A 13,815-nucleotide genomic window follows, 5' to 3' on the forward strand; every position below is an offset into this window, starting at 1 on the left:
AATGTTACTTCTGTAAATTATTTAATGCTTTTCACTTTCAGAACAGAAAGTTTCACAGATCCCTTTTGAAGAAGGGATTTCACTAATTATGTTAAACACAGATAGAAAATTGATGGTCTTGTTTCTCTTCATTCTGTTATGCTTTTCATCTGGGACGCATAAAAATTACCACCCTGAGAAAACTGGGCTTCTGCTCTGACATTTAGGAATGGGCTGATTTTAGAGGCTGCCTTCTGAAATAGTAAATTAATAGAGTGAATTGATGTTTGCTTTGACAGGTTTTACAGTTGCTCCCCACAGCCAGTTGCTCCCCACAGTCACAGACACAGACTGTCTAGAACAGTCAGAGGTTCTAGACACTAAAACAGAGAATATGACAATGGAGAAGACAATAACTGAGCCACCTGTTGTAACGACCTGTTGTAAAAATAAAACGTCTGCCAGCCAGCATGAAATCAGAAAGGACCCATGGGAGACCCTGAATGCAACAGAGCCCCAGATAAGGCTCCCCCAGCACTACTTTGAAGTGGGGATTATCCCAGAGGGATCTATTCAAACACACTGATGTGTTCCAGATGTATTCCCCTGTAGAAGGTCACAGCAAAAATATTGGCAGGAAGTGTTGAGGAGAGAAGAGATTTATTGTTTTCATGGGAATCTTTAAGTCTGATAATGCTAAAAGCCATGTTTAGTGCTCTATATTGTTCTCATTTTCATATTTGCAAGGGGACTCATTTCAGCTGTGTTTAGTTATGGTATAAATTATAAGGGGCTGCAAAAATTGGGTGTTTTTTGTTTAAAACCATACTTTTATCAGTCCAGGTATTTAAAAGGTTCTTCTTCATCGTGCAGTTAATCAGTTTCAAAATAATTTAATAAATTCAGTTGCACTTTCCGCCTAGACAAGTATAACATTTTTTGTTTCTCTTTTGTTTGTTTCATTGTTTCTTTAAACAGATAACCAGTTTGCTCTGTCCAAAATTACAAAAACAATGGAAGAGAATGAACTATAGTGCTGGGAGTTATATCCTATGCTCTGAATTCTAAAGACACATTCCTATTTAAAACAACATATGTAGTTTTCTTCTCCAAAGTAGTATTGAAAGATTAATGTGGCCGGTTTGTATGAAATCTCTTCAGCTCTGCTAAGACTTTCCCTTATCACTTCTCTCTCCTCACCATGACAGAGTTTCTGATGAAAATACTGGTATAGAATATGCATTTTGTCATGATATTCAGTGTTCTTCTTCCCTTCTTTGGGAGAAAAGGTGAATGTGGATTGTAGGAGAGGAAGCCTGAATTTGAACAGCAAATTGAATTTTTTTTTAACTTAAGAAACATTTGTATTTTTCCTTGGCTTTTTTTTTTTCTTGAATATTAGGATATTTGTTATTTCATAAATTATTATTTTATCAATAATTATAAAAATTATTATTTTTTCATTTATACTGCAGTAGTTGACAGTTTTGTCCATTAATGAACACTTTGGAAATGTCAGTGTCATTTAGAAACAAACATTTTTTTCCTAACTTGGATTTGTGAGTGGGAAAAAGCAAGCACCAAAAAGGTATAAGATGATGCAGTCTGTGTAGTTTTGAGGAGTATAAATTGTTCACAAATTTCAAATGAACTTTCTAGCTCTGAAGCTTCAGAGACAATTCCTCTGTGAACTGTTGCACTGTTGATGGCCTGAGCACAGACATGCAGCCAAAATAACACTCATTATCCTGAAACAGGCAAACTGGACCACACAAGGTAAATAGGACAATGTGCAACCGAGGGGATGTTGTTGGTGTGCTGAGGCTGGGGAGAGGAGCTTGTTACAGCTACTTGACATGCAAAATTCTCTTTATATAAATTCTTAGGGACTTGGGAAACTTGTAAGCACCATTAAAAGACTCTCTCTTAATTCATGATATTATACCCCTTGAGCAGGCAGTAAACAAAATCTGTTAATTAGCTGGCTCTAAGTGTCTGAATGGTTCCTTTTCAATGTTTGAGTATTTCTTTCACATGGAAATCCTGAAATTTGAGCCTAGAAATTCACTCCTGTGCCAACTGGCTAAATACTTGGGTTTTTTCTCAAAAGCTAAGACAGTAGTACTGCTAGTACTATACACTATTATGAAAACTAAAAGACCACTGCCTCTTGCTGTAAGTTGAACATTGCCTTCCAATGTAGAAGCAAGAAAGACACATTGCTTCAACATTAGTAATCTTAACAGAATAGGCAGGGGTAATCTTAACAGCTGATCACTCTAATAATATTTCGAGAAGACATGGACAAGAATATATTGCAAACAAAAGCCTTTGAAATGTAGAGGGAATTCCAAATGCTACAAAATGTGTAATAAAAATAATGGTGGAAGATTGATAGCTCTGTCACATTCTTGCACTGAAATTAGCAAAAACTGATGGGTTACACAAGTTAACATAAAGGCATATGAGAGCCTAAAAGTGACCAATCAAACACCATAGGCTTGTAAGACTGAGTCCCAAACCACATTTATGCAAGAACACACTGATAAATCTAGCAGGGAAGTATTTGCTGAAAGCATCTTTGAAACAAAATTTTAAGCTCCAGGGAAAATATCTGTGGAATGTTTAATGAAAAAGAATTACTAGACTTCTGAAATATATGGATTTCACTTTGGGCATCATCTTAGCTTCTCACCTTAATGAAACATAGCAAAACATGAACTCAACACATATTGTAAAGCTCACAAAAGAGGCATAGATTTTAAGGTCAGAAGGACCACTGAAGAATCCAGTATGACCTTAGTGTAAACCAGACCAAAGAATTTAATCCAAATATTCTGTGTTTGAGTCCAGTAATTTAGTTAGAAAAGCACAGACAGGCAAACAAGCTCCTACATGGGAGGTGAAAACAGAAATTGCAAGTACTCTGCCTTAACTGCCTGCATACACACATACCTTGTAGAGCCTCACAACATACAGGAGAAAGTGGTGAAAAAATAACTGCACATCATCCCAGGATATGAGAGCTGTGAAAAAGTGAAGGCTTTCCAGAGATCTGCGTTTGTATCATGTTGTAGCTGCTGCTATTTCTTTCCTAACAAGAAAAGGCAGAAGATGCAGAGACGCAGTCTCTCAAGATGACAGAACCCTTTTAGTACACTTCTCCCCTTCCTTTTCCTTGGGTTCTCCTTTATCTGGTAAAGCAGAAACTAATAATCTGAAATCCAGTTCCAGCTCTTCTCTTCCTTTTCAGTGGAGGTAGACAAAGCTTGTCTTGTTTGCTTTCAGAAACATGAACTAATTAGAACCATTTTTCTAATTTCAGTGACTTTTCAAAAACAAAAGTCTTTTCTCTCAAATTCTCCTGTTTATTTGATGCACCAACAAATTCCACATCTTGTTCAACAGGGAAGAAATGTAACCTACTGTGCTACAGGAAACTAACAGCAGCAATGAGTGCTTTTCTCAGCTATCACATCGGAAGAGTGCAAGATGCTGCCGCTTGCAATTTACAAGACAAACACGTTTTAAGGAAAGATTGCTGTATTCTCAGATGTTGTCATTGGTTGTCATTGACAGCCTTCAGAATACGCAAGAATCGAAAGGTTAACTAAATAACCACATGCAAACTTGCCCATGGCTGCTGGAGAACTGTCCAACACCTTACCACCTTTAAGGTACACCACTCAAGGCAGTATTTCGCTGCTGCTTTTTGGAGCTTGGTAAGAAATGGTCAATAGCGGCAAGGCAACCTGTTACTTTTCTGCAGTGCCGAGAAATGCCACTCAGACTTGGAAGGCATTGAAGATGACATCATACATTCGAATTAGATTACAACAACTCTTTTGTTAGGTGCGAATGAGGCATTAGCGATCTGGAAGTGTAGATTAAAAGCACCAGGAAATTCTGAATGTTAAATGCTGCCACTCTTGAATAAGAGTTAAAGCTGCTGATAAAGTAAGAATTTGGGAAAAGGCAATCTTTTTATTATGTCAGTGGTTTTAATCACAGTTCCTATGGTCAGGCACTCGGATTAGCTGGTCCTCATTGGTCCCTTCCAACGAAAACACTATCTCTTCTTACTCTATTTCTATTCTATTTGCATTCTACGTTGTCAGAATGACATGTCTTTCTTCTGGATCTTCTACAGACCGCTCATTTTGCATGGAAAAAGTTTTGTGGGAAATAACATTATTTTTCAGGTATTGACAGGTAAAGCCTGTCAAATTCCAGCTTTTAACTCAGTAATTGATGAATTTTTGATTAAGGTTTCAGGGTTGACTAGAGAAATTATGATTTCTTGATCTCAGGAGGTTTGCTGGCACATACACTGAGGTATTTGTAGCGAGGTTTGTGCACAGAGAAGCCATGCTGTTGACAGCAGAGGAATTTGTCTTTTGGAATTAAGCAAGGTCAAGGCTTGGACAAAGCAAATATAGAGATTGCATTTTATTTCCTCCTGTGATTAAAAACTAGATAGCAGCATGGTTCCTCAAATAGCCTTTAAGTGCTAGTTGCTCAGAAGGTTTGCTTTACAAATACATCCTAGTTTAGCGCTCACTCCTGGGTCACTGAGAGAACTTCAAAGACCTGGAGGGTCTTCCCTGCATCACTCATTCGTGTGCACCACCCCGTCTTCTTCCTGGAAAAGCATGGGATGAGAGACCGGAGAAGGCTCAAAGAGATGCATGCTGTAACCCTTCAGGCATGCAAATGCAAGGGGGCTATTTAAGAGCTGCTGTATGCAGACAACTCTGCTGGCCCTAGGTGTGACAGCCTTTTTGCCGGAACTCCAGATCTCTGAGGGAATGCAGTCTCTGAGGAGGCAGCACCCAGCCCTGCCCTCTGCCCGCTCTCGGCTCCTTTCTTCTGATATGCTGAAAACTGGTGAGAGGCAGAACCTGAAGCCCAGATTGCTGCTACTGATTAAACTTTACTGATCTATGTTTGTCTAACGAGGACAAAAATAGAGTTTATGACAAAGCTGCACCTATAAATGTGAATACAGTTCACACACGCCCTGTCCTTTGGTTTCCCTGGCACCTCAGACAAGCGCTTGGGGCTGAGTGTGGAGGGACACCTCCCAGCATATGAAGCACGGCTCTGTTCCCTGCTGGCTCCTGAAGCCTCGCTCCTAGAACAGAGGAGCCGGGGCACCATTAATGCACACACAGCCCCTGAGGCACCGTCCTGGTTCCTCCTGCAGGACCCGCCTACTTCCACAGCCTCACGCCTGTCGGCGAGCAATTCCTTCTCTGAGGAAGGGTGGCGGGGCACGGCCCTCCTGCGGGGTGTCCCGCTGGCCACCTACGCCCGATGGTCCCCAAAATCCACAGGAAGGGACAGGGATCTCCGGGGCCTCCCGCTCTCCCTGCCCCGGGGCTGCAGCCAGGTTTAACCCTTCCCGTACACCGCGGCCACCTGGGCGCTGCTCGTCCCTGCTGGTGCCCGGGGGCGGAGGTAGAGCAGAATGGGGATATCTGGAGCCCCCCGGCCCCGCAGCGGTGCAGGGCGGTGGTCGCCGCGCCTCCACCTCTCTCCAGCTCGGGCTGCCCGGGTACCGCGCCCGGGGCGGGCACCCCGCTCGCTGCGCCGCCGGCAGCGCCGATCCGAGCGGCCGCCGCCGCCCGCGAACGCTGGAGGGGGCTCTCGGCCACCTCCTCCCGCCGGCGGCTCCCCCTCCGGGAGGGGGCAGGGTTAGGGGAGGGAGGTGCAGCCGCGGCAGAGCGGCGGCGAGCGGCGTCCAGTTCCCGCTCCCCCGGTCCGCGGGCGGCAGCAAGACCGGCTCCTCCGCCGCCGCCTCCCTTCTCCTCCGCGCCGGCCCGGTGGGCTCCCCGCGCTGCCAAGCCGGACATGGCGACCCTGCTCCTGCGAGCCCCTCGCTGTCCTCCTCTCCCTGCCGCCGCCGCTCCTGCCGCCGCCTTCTCCTCCTCCTCCCCGCGGAGCTTTTAATGGCTCGGACCTCCGGCGGCCAAGCGCGACTGCCCCTGCACCAGCCGCAGCGAGGAGAGCCGGCGGGAGCCCGCGCCGCCCCAGCCCCGCGCACGGTAAGGGCGGCACGGAAAACAATGGGGCCGGGCGGGAGCGGCGGCGGGTGGCGCCCGCCCCGCCGGGCACCGCGGCCGGGGCTGCGGGGTGAGCGGCGGGACCCGCCCGCGGGGCGGCCGGGGCGGGCGGCAGCCGGCGGCTCCGAGCGCCGCCCCCGGCACCGCCACCCCCTCCCCGGGCGGTGACAGCCCGGCGGACACCCCGATCGGCTCCGAGTAATCCCATTACCGCGGGTAATCCGCGGGCAGGCTCCGCGCAGAGCGGCGCCCGGACCGCTCGCCCTTCCCCGCGTCCCTGGGCTACCGCGGCCGGGCGCAGTCCGGGCGGCGGCGAGGGCGGCAGCGCAGCTTGTGCCTTTTGTTTCGCCCCGGGCTGGGAGCCGGCCCCCGGTGCCGGCGGCGGGGCGGGAGCCCTGGAGGTGCCGGGCGGAGTTGTAAGGACGGCCCGGGGAAGGGTTTAGCCCGGCCGGCAGCCGGCGGGGAGGTGCCGCTCCGGGGGGCGTGCGAGGGCAGCGCCTCCCTCCCGCCTCGGTTCGGGGCGGCCCCGCGGGGACGGGACAGGCTCCCGCTCGCTCCTGGCCAGGCCCACCACGCCGGGTTTCCCGAGTGGCTGCAGCGGCTGCAGCCGCCCGGTTCTCCCTCACTCCTTCCATGACACGCAGGGGTGCGCAGCCTGGGGGACTCCGCACCTCACCGTGCCCGTGTCCAGGCTGGCGAGTTCGCCGGTTCCAAACGGAACGTTGCCTTCTTTTCGTTATGCTCAGCCTCAGAGAGCCGGGAACCGCTGGGCAAAGTTTAGCGTAAACTGCAGCTTATTTCCAGAGCGGGAGCTCATGTGCGGTAGGCCTACTCAGCTTCTGTGATACGGCTGCTTTCTCTCTTTTCAATGCACGCGTAAAGTCCTTGGAGTTGATTTAAAGTTGCCGGATTTGCTTGATTGCCGGCATGAAATTACTCTGTAGCGTATCTTTTTCGGTCACAGCCTTCTTACTTGGGTTACCTTCAAAGAGATTTGTCCCTCGAGTGTGGAAAGGTGATTGCTCTAAAAGAGCAGCATCGATCAGCTGTTCTGTTATTCATATCTCTCAGATACCTTGACTCCTGCTCCACATTGCTTCCAATTCACAGCAAGCAGCTGATGCTGGAATCAAGCCGAGAAAAATAAATTTCTGGAGCAGGTCACTTAAGAAAAGCCCCCAAAAGTTCTCTTTGAATTAAGATACCTCTTTCCTTTATGCAAGAATTGTGATATCTAGCTAATTGGTGGATCTGAGCCTTTTAGAAATGCTCCTGCCTCCCAGGAAAGTCCCAAATCCTCTTAGCTGTGCCTCACGTGTCCGACCTGCCGGGCTCTGGGAGCTCGGGGCTGGCTCACGGGACAGGACAGGACAGGAGGGAGCTGTGTGTGCTTTCCCTGCCGTGCCCATGAAGCGACCGCGCTCTTGGTGAGAGCTGCTCATTTTCCCCCTTTTGCCCTGGCCTTCTCCAGTGGCAGAAGTGCCCAGCAAAGGGTAACAACTCTTGTGGCTCAGGAGTCCCGCCAAATGTTTGTGCTTTCCAGTTGAGAACTTCATTCTTTTAAATACGGTTTTGCTCCAGGATTTGGCAGACTCTCTTTTTCTTTGCAAATAACTAAGATGAGGGGTTATATGTAATATATTGAATTATGGTGGCTATTTTTGAAATCTTAGACGTGGCTGTATCGGTCCAAACATGGTGCAAATTCCTCTGTCCCTATGGAATTAAGTTCAAATGTAGAATTGCAGATCCCTGTGGAAGGCATAGTTGGCAGTAGGGCGAGTTTGTCATCATGAGAAGGGGTAGAAAGTTTTATTTCTCTGCTTGTTTTTTTGCAATAACTTGTACAATCAATTAAATTACTGTTTTTCTGCACTCTGTTTTTTGAACAAACCAAACACACTAGGAAAGTGGACAAAATATTCAACAGCAACGTAAAACTTCAAATAGTCAAAAGTTGGTATGAGATTGAATATGTAGTATCCAAGCTTGACTTTTATTTAATGGCTGGAGTTCAAATTGGATTTTTTCCTTTTTTTTTTTCCCTCAGGTTGACAGAGTTCATTAGTCATTTTGTAATCAATATCTTTAAGCATGCTACTTGTAACTAAACTTTTTGAAATGAAGTTGTGGAAGATAAATGACCTGAGGGGAATCACCGCTTAAATGTGATGATTTGAAACAAGAAAAAGAAAGACTTGCCCTATGAGATGTATTTCTGCATTAAAATTCACATAGAGAATTCTGAATTTGTAGAGTTACTCAGTAAATTTTCCCTGCTGATTTTTAGATTAATTAAACTTAGTAAAAAATCCAAACGTCCACTTAAAAAATTCATGTGTGATGATAATTAGCAAGTCTTCTAAAAAGAAAATACATAAAAAAATTTGACATTGATGAATACGAGGCTGCCAGTTCCAGCAGCTTTTTAGATAATGTATGCTTCGTGATGGAGCTATGCAAAAGAAATGCTTCTCTGGTTTGAAATATCCTTACATTAAGTCTTTACTTGCTCTTGGGCATGCTTTTCTTGAAGGAACTGGCTGCTGTGGAGAGTCCCAAACTACGATGTGTTAGGGCATGGAGCTGGGGAAGGTGCTCCCGTGGTACCCATAGTGTCTGTAGGTTGTTGGGCAGAGAAACCCCAGGGTTCAAGAGTCAAATGTTCATCACCAGCTGAGCTGGTCCCCTCAGGTTTTACAAGGTAAAAGAGAACAGTGTTGGCCGTTCCTTGCTTGTTAGTGGTTGTCCTTCCCTCTTTCCCGAGACTGGAATTTGAAGTGCAGGGCAGTGCTCTGACCTTGGCCTCTCCTCTGCTCCATTTGGGGAAAAGCAGATCTGCATCTTGCTGACTGCAGCGGGGATCTGGATCCAGAACTTCCAGAGGATTGACTCAACTCATCTTTTCAAGCTTACGTTCATATTTAGGAAGTATTTTTTGTAACTGTAGGATTGGGTTACAAACCCTGATTATATACATAAATGAAGCTCTTGGTGGATGCTTTCAGCACTTAAACCTCTGTGTTACTAATCTTGGTTAAATTCTAGTGCTGAATCAATGTATTAGCATTGTGCTTTTCATGCTGCGCTGTTAGCATTCAGGACTAAACTTACAGGGTTTGGTTTCTGGTTTGATTTTATTCCCCCAACTGTTTTTTCATGGTTCTTGTCTTTGCCAGTGCCCTTATTTTATATTGGCTTTTTTAGAAAAGCATGATAAAAATCCTGTTTATTGAATTTGGGTCCACCAACCAGTTCTGCTCTTTCTGTTTCTTCTTTTAGAAATTGGCATGTTTATTTTAAACGGCCCTTTCCAGACTCAGTTTCTTGACTTTGAAAGCTTGCAGTTTGTGTATTTTCTTTCTTTATATTTTTCCTTTTTTTGTGTACTTTTTTGACTGGCTGAGTAGATGGTGAAGTTTGTAGTTTACAGATGGACCACTGAACTCAGGCATAAGGGAACAGCTTGTTTTTCTGGTTGTAAAGGCTCAGAAGACTAATTACAGAGGTATAAAAGGTCATCAGGCTCAAGTCAGCTTTGAATTTGTGCAAAATGTCAGTAAATTTGGCCTGCAGAAATGTAGGCAAATCAGACAGATCAGTCTTTGTGGGTTGTGGGCACTATCTTCTTTGTCATCAATTGCAGCATGATGAGCTTTCTGACCTTGTCTGCAATGAAGCAGACTTGATTAAATGTTATGAGAAAGGAAAATATGATATGCCTTTTGGGGGATTTGAGAAGCAGGGATGATCCTTTGCAACTACATTTCTTTTCCCTTATTCTGAAAATATAAATGGAGGAAATTGTTCCTCATGCTTGGTTGTCAAAAAGGACTTAAAGAAAAAAAGAATGGTGTCTCTGTTAGCTGGTACTCAAACAAAATGAAGCTTTGTTGGTGAAGTTCAGGAAGGTGCTAAAGTTCTGTTTTCTGTTGATCTCATGTGGGAGCTGATTTTTGTAGTGTGCCCTTCAGTGTTACACAGTGAAGTCTGTACACCAAAATCTGGTTTTGTGTCGCTGTATAATACAGAGGAAAAAAACTTTCTCAAGCTGTGAAATCTAGATATTGAGGCTTTCAGGAGATTTTTGTACAATACCAGTTTGTTACTAGGCATGAGGAAAACTGGGGAGTTGGGTGATATTTTGGTGTAAGGCAGGGATGATGTTTGCAGACATTATCTTTCTCAGCTTATAAATTGGGTGTAGTGATAAAAGCCCCTGGAATGTGGGAGGCTGTGTCTCTTGAGATGCTGCTTCCCTTACTGGTACCTATGCTCTGCTCTGGTGCCTGCCATTAAAATCAGGTTTTTGGTGTCAGCACTGGAGGTTGCTGACCCATGGCACAAGATTTATCAAATGTGTAGCAATGTTAACAATGACTTCAATCCCCATTTTCTTCCAAACATGCTGTCCTGGGGTGGGGGAAATTAACGGTTTGGACCTTGGAGGGTGACTGAATTTGCCGTAATGGAACTGTGTTAAGAAGCTATTACACTCCCATTTGACATGTGATCCTGCTGTCTTGTAAGGCTCTCTAAATTGCTGTTTCAAGTTCACTGCCTTGTTAGGGGTAACAGAAGTGAAAAGTTATGCAACCAAAGGGGACCCCTCCTCCCCTAGGTATAGGTCTCCCCAGAGCATCTATTTCTATAACACCAGGTATTGAGGTGTATAATACACAAAATATTACAGAAATTCAGCAGCAGAAGATGTGTCCCATGGCCAGTTTTATCTGAGGAAAAGCTGTGACTTTCTGAGCAGATATACCAGTATCAAGCCATCCTTGTTTGAAACAATTGTGTTTGAGCTCAGGCACTGTGCTCTGTGTACAGAGGGAATAGGGCATTGCTGCCTGGGAGACCTGGGTTGTCTTCCACAAAACATTGCTGGGGAAGAACACACTTTTTTGTGGGTCAGAAGGTGACTCACTGGTAAACTGGAAACCCTAGCAGTAACAGGAGGGAGTTGCTATTGTTGGGTGCTTCCTTTTCTGCTCTGGGGTGCTGCTTCTGCTGGCCACCACTGGCCTTTCTGCATCTTTCATGGCTGATTACTGCAGGCCCAGTAGTTTGATCGCCGGTCACCAATAATACTGATGACTGTGTCTCCTTAATCAAGGGCCTTTATTTTCAGTCACCTGCACCACAGACATGGGTCAAGAAAACATTTGTCAGTGTATTCTGACAGCACGAAGGGTCTGTCTGCTCAGTAACCTGAGTGCATTTAACTGGCTCTTTCTATGCCACATTGAGCATTTTTCTGTTGGTTACATTCTTCAAATAATTTATTTCTGTGCCTGGATTAAGAACCTGAGCTGCAGATGTTATGCGTTCACTCTTTCAACCTCTGAGTGTTATTTTTGGACGTGTCCCAGCCTCTGTCTCTCCCCTGAACAATACTAAAGGTGTTCTGCAGGGACCTTTGCTAGCCTAGCAGTGGAGCACTGGCAGGCTGCTCATTAGTCTTTTATGTCTCTCCTTATCAGCTTTACTGAGAAACTCCCTATCGCTTTGGTTGCACATGTTAGAATAATTAGGCTTCCTGTTCAGCAGGTTTGTGTGGCATTGATTTTGGCCTGAAAGTTCAGGGGAGGGGAAGGATACCATTAAATTATATGAAATAGGATACCATTAAATTATATGTCTTCCATAGTTGCCTTTTTTTCATTCTGAGTTGGGTTTAAAACATATTATTACACAAAGAGAGGCAGAAATCTCAAGCAGACTTTAATGCTACTTAAAAGGGAGGTGGTTTCCCTTGCATTAATAAATAAGTGAACATAAATCTTGAATTTCTTAGAGGAAAAGAGGATGTGATGATTGCACTGTTCAGTTGGAAGAGAGCTTCTCATAATTTGGAGGCTCTGGGATCACAGCAGGTATCAGACAGACTTGGAGCATTTCCCTGGCCACCCTGGTCTTCCTATGATTATGGGAAGGGAGGATATGATGTTGTTTGGGGATTAAGCATTTTTTTTTCTGTCCATCTCTCTCGTATTTCCAGTTATTCTGGAGTTTGCTGTTGCTTGTGGCTTACCATCAAAGTGAACTTAATTTGATTTGGTTTTATTTTGTTAATTCTCTACAGTCTTGTGATTGCAGTAACAGTGATTACAGCTGAGGAGTCTCTGACCAGCTAGTTCTCTGTATAATAGCAGTGTCTTTTTCAGATTAAGGAAAGTAAGATTTGTTTAGTTTGTCCTGCCTGAGGTTATTTTCTCAAACATTCAGCCTAAAAAGGAAGGTAAAGCTCTTGTGAAAGTAAGAATGTACAGAAATCATGTTGATTTTTTTTTTCCCTCAGGAGTTTCCTATTTTCCAGGAAATGGCTAGTGTTCAGGCTCTGAAAAATACAGAAAATATTCAAGGGAGAAATGGAAAGGGGGCATTCAGTTGCTGTACATTTTAGAAAATGAAGCGTTTTTGAATTAATAGTCCCCTTGCATTTTAGAAGTTAAACTTTGTGTGAATCTCTGAGATTAGCCTCCTTAGCTAATATTAATTAATTATTTTTTCAATTTGAAGACCTCAACTCCTATTTTATCATGGTGGGAGTTCCTGCTGAAAAGTTTTACACTGTGTTTGTAAGACCTAAAGCCATTGTGTTTGCCTTTAACATATTAAACATTCAAAAGTGCTTTTTAAGCAGAGGCATCAATTAGTGCATGTGGGAAGATCAACTCTGTGGTTATGCCATTGTAGCCTGTGTTGTTCATTAGCCATTTGGGTGAATTGATTGGAGTAATATGGAAAATAACATTGTTTAATGTTTTGGTGCAGAGTGCCATTTTCCCCTCCTGTGTCCTTTGAAATTTTGCTCATAATTTTCAGTACTATGAAGGAGAAAATACTAGAAGCCATTAAAAAAACCCCACAAAATACTAGAAGCCATTAAAAAAAAAAAAAAAAAGAGCAAAAAGGAAAGTGTATCTACAATGTGAGGTCAATAAATATTAAACTTGAAGGTAGCAGAAAGTACCTTCAAAATGTCTCAATAGCAAATAAATAAAAGAAAATCAAAACAGATGGTGTGATAGTATTGCAGTGGGGAGAAGAGCAAGTGACTCTACCATTTGAATGCAAAAAATGTTTTAAAAGGCATTCTAATTAAGTGCTGCTCACAGCTCTGCTTTTAATAGTAATATTTGAATACTGAGATAGGTCCCGAATGGTACAATTCCAAGGGTGTAGGATCCATTTGCCTAAAACATGTGAGTCGGAAGTGAACCTCTAAGAGAAGCATTTCTAAACAGACCTGTGAGAGAGGAGAAGCTTTTGGTGGTAACTTTATGGGGCAGACTTTTCCATCTCAATACTTTTTTTCGCACTGTTTACAAATAAGGCTTGAACGGTAGAGCTGCGCCTTTGTTTTTGAGCGTTCTCTGTCTGTACCTCAGTAAACCGGCAGGCAGCTTCAGCCATGCCAGGCAAGCAGTGAAGCTTAATTAGAAAGTGAGTGGTGGGTAGAGGAGAGACTCAGATGCCTGCAGCTGCTGCTGGAGGTCACCTGTGCTGCCTGTCAGCTGTCCCTGTGGCATGGGCATGTGTGTGGCTGGGCGGCCACACAGGTCCTGTCCGGAGCTGATGCGGCCTCCTGCCATCTAATTAGCAAATCAGTAAATAGGACAGTGTCAGGAGAGGGTCTGGCAGGACAGGGAGGGTGGGGTGGAACCAGCAGTGCTGGCTTTTCACCCCACAGGGGCTGAGGGAAGAGCATCACTTGTGTGGAAGCCAAAACATCACTTGTGTGGAGACCAGAGCATCACTTGTG

General features: G+C 44.6%; 1 protein-coding gene across 4 annotated transcripts in view; it reads left to right on the plus strand.

The window, feature by feature from the left end:
• The first annotated feature begins 5,769 nt into the window (after positions 1-5,769).
• Positions 5,770-13,815, plus strand: part of FARP1 (FERM, ARH/RhoGEF and pleckstrin domain protein 1) — a 202,330-nt gene continuing 194,284 nt past the window's right edge. The window contains exon 1 of one of the 4 annotated variants that reach the window (XM_059493238.1): positions 5,770-6,026. The gene's annotated coding sequence lies outside the window, so the exon portion shown is untranslated. The remainder of the gene's footprint in view (positions 6,027-13,815) is intronic. The other 3 variants (XM_059493232.1, XM_059493240.1, XM_059493235.1) reach the window with 3 other exon arrangements.

Source organism: Ammospiza nelsoni, chromosome 2 (genome assembly GCF_027579445.1).
Source record: "Ammospiza nelsoni isolate bAmmNel1 chromosome 2, bAmmNel1.pri, whole genome shotgun sequence".
NCBI lineage: Eukaryota > Metazoa > Chordata > Aves > Passeriformes > Passerellidae > Ammospiza > Ammospiza nelsoni.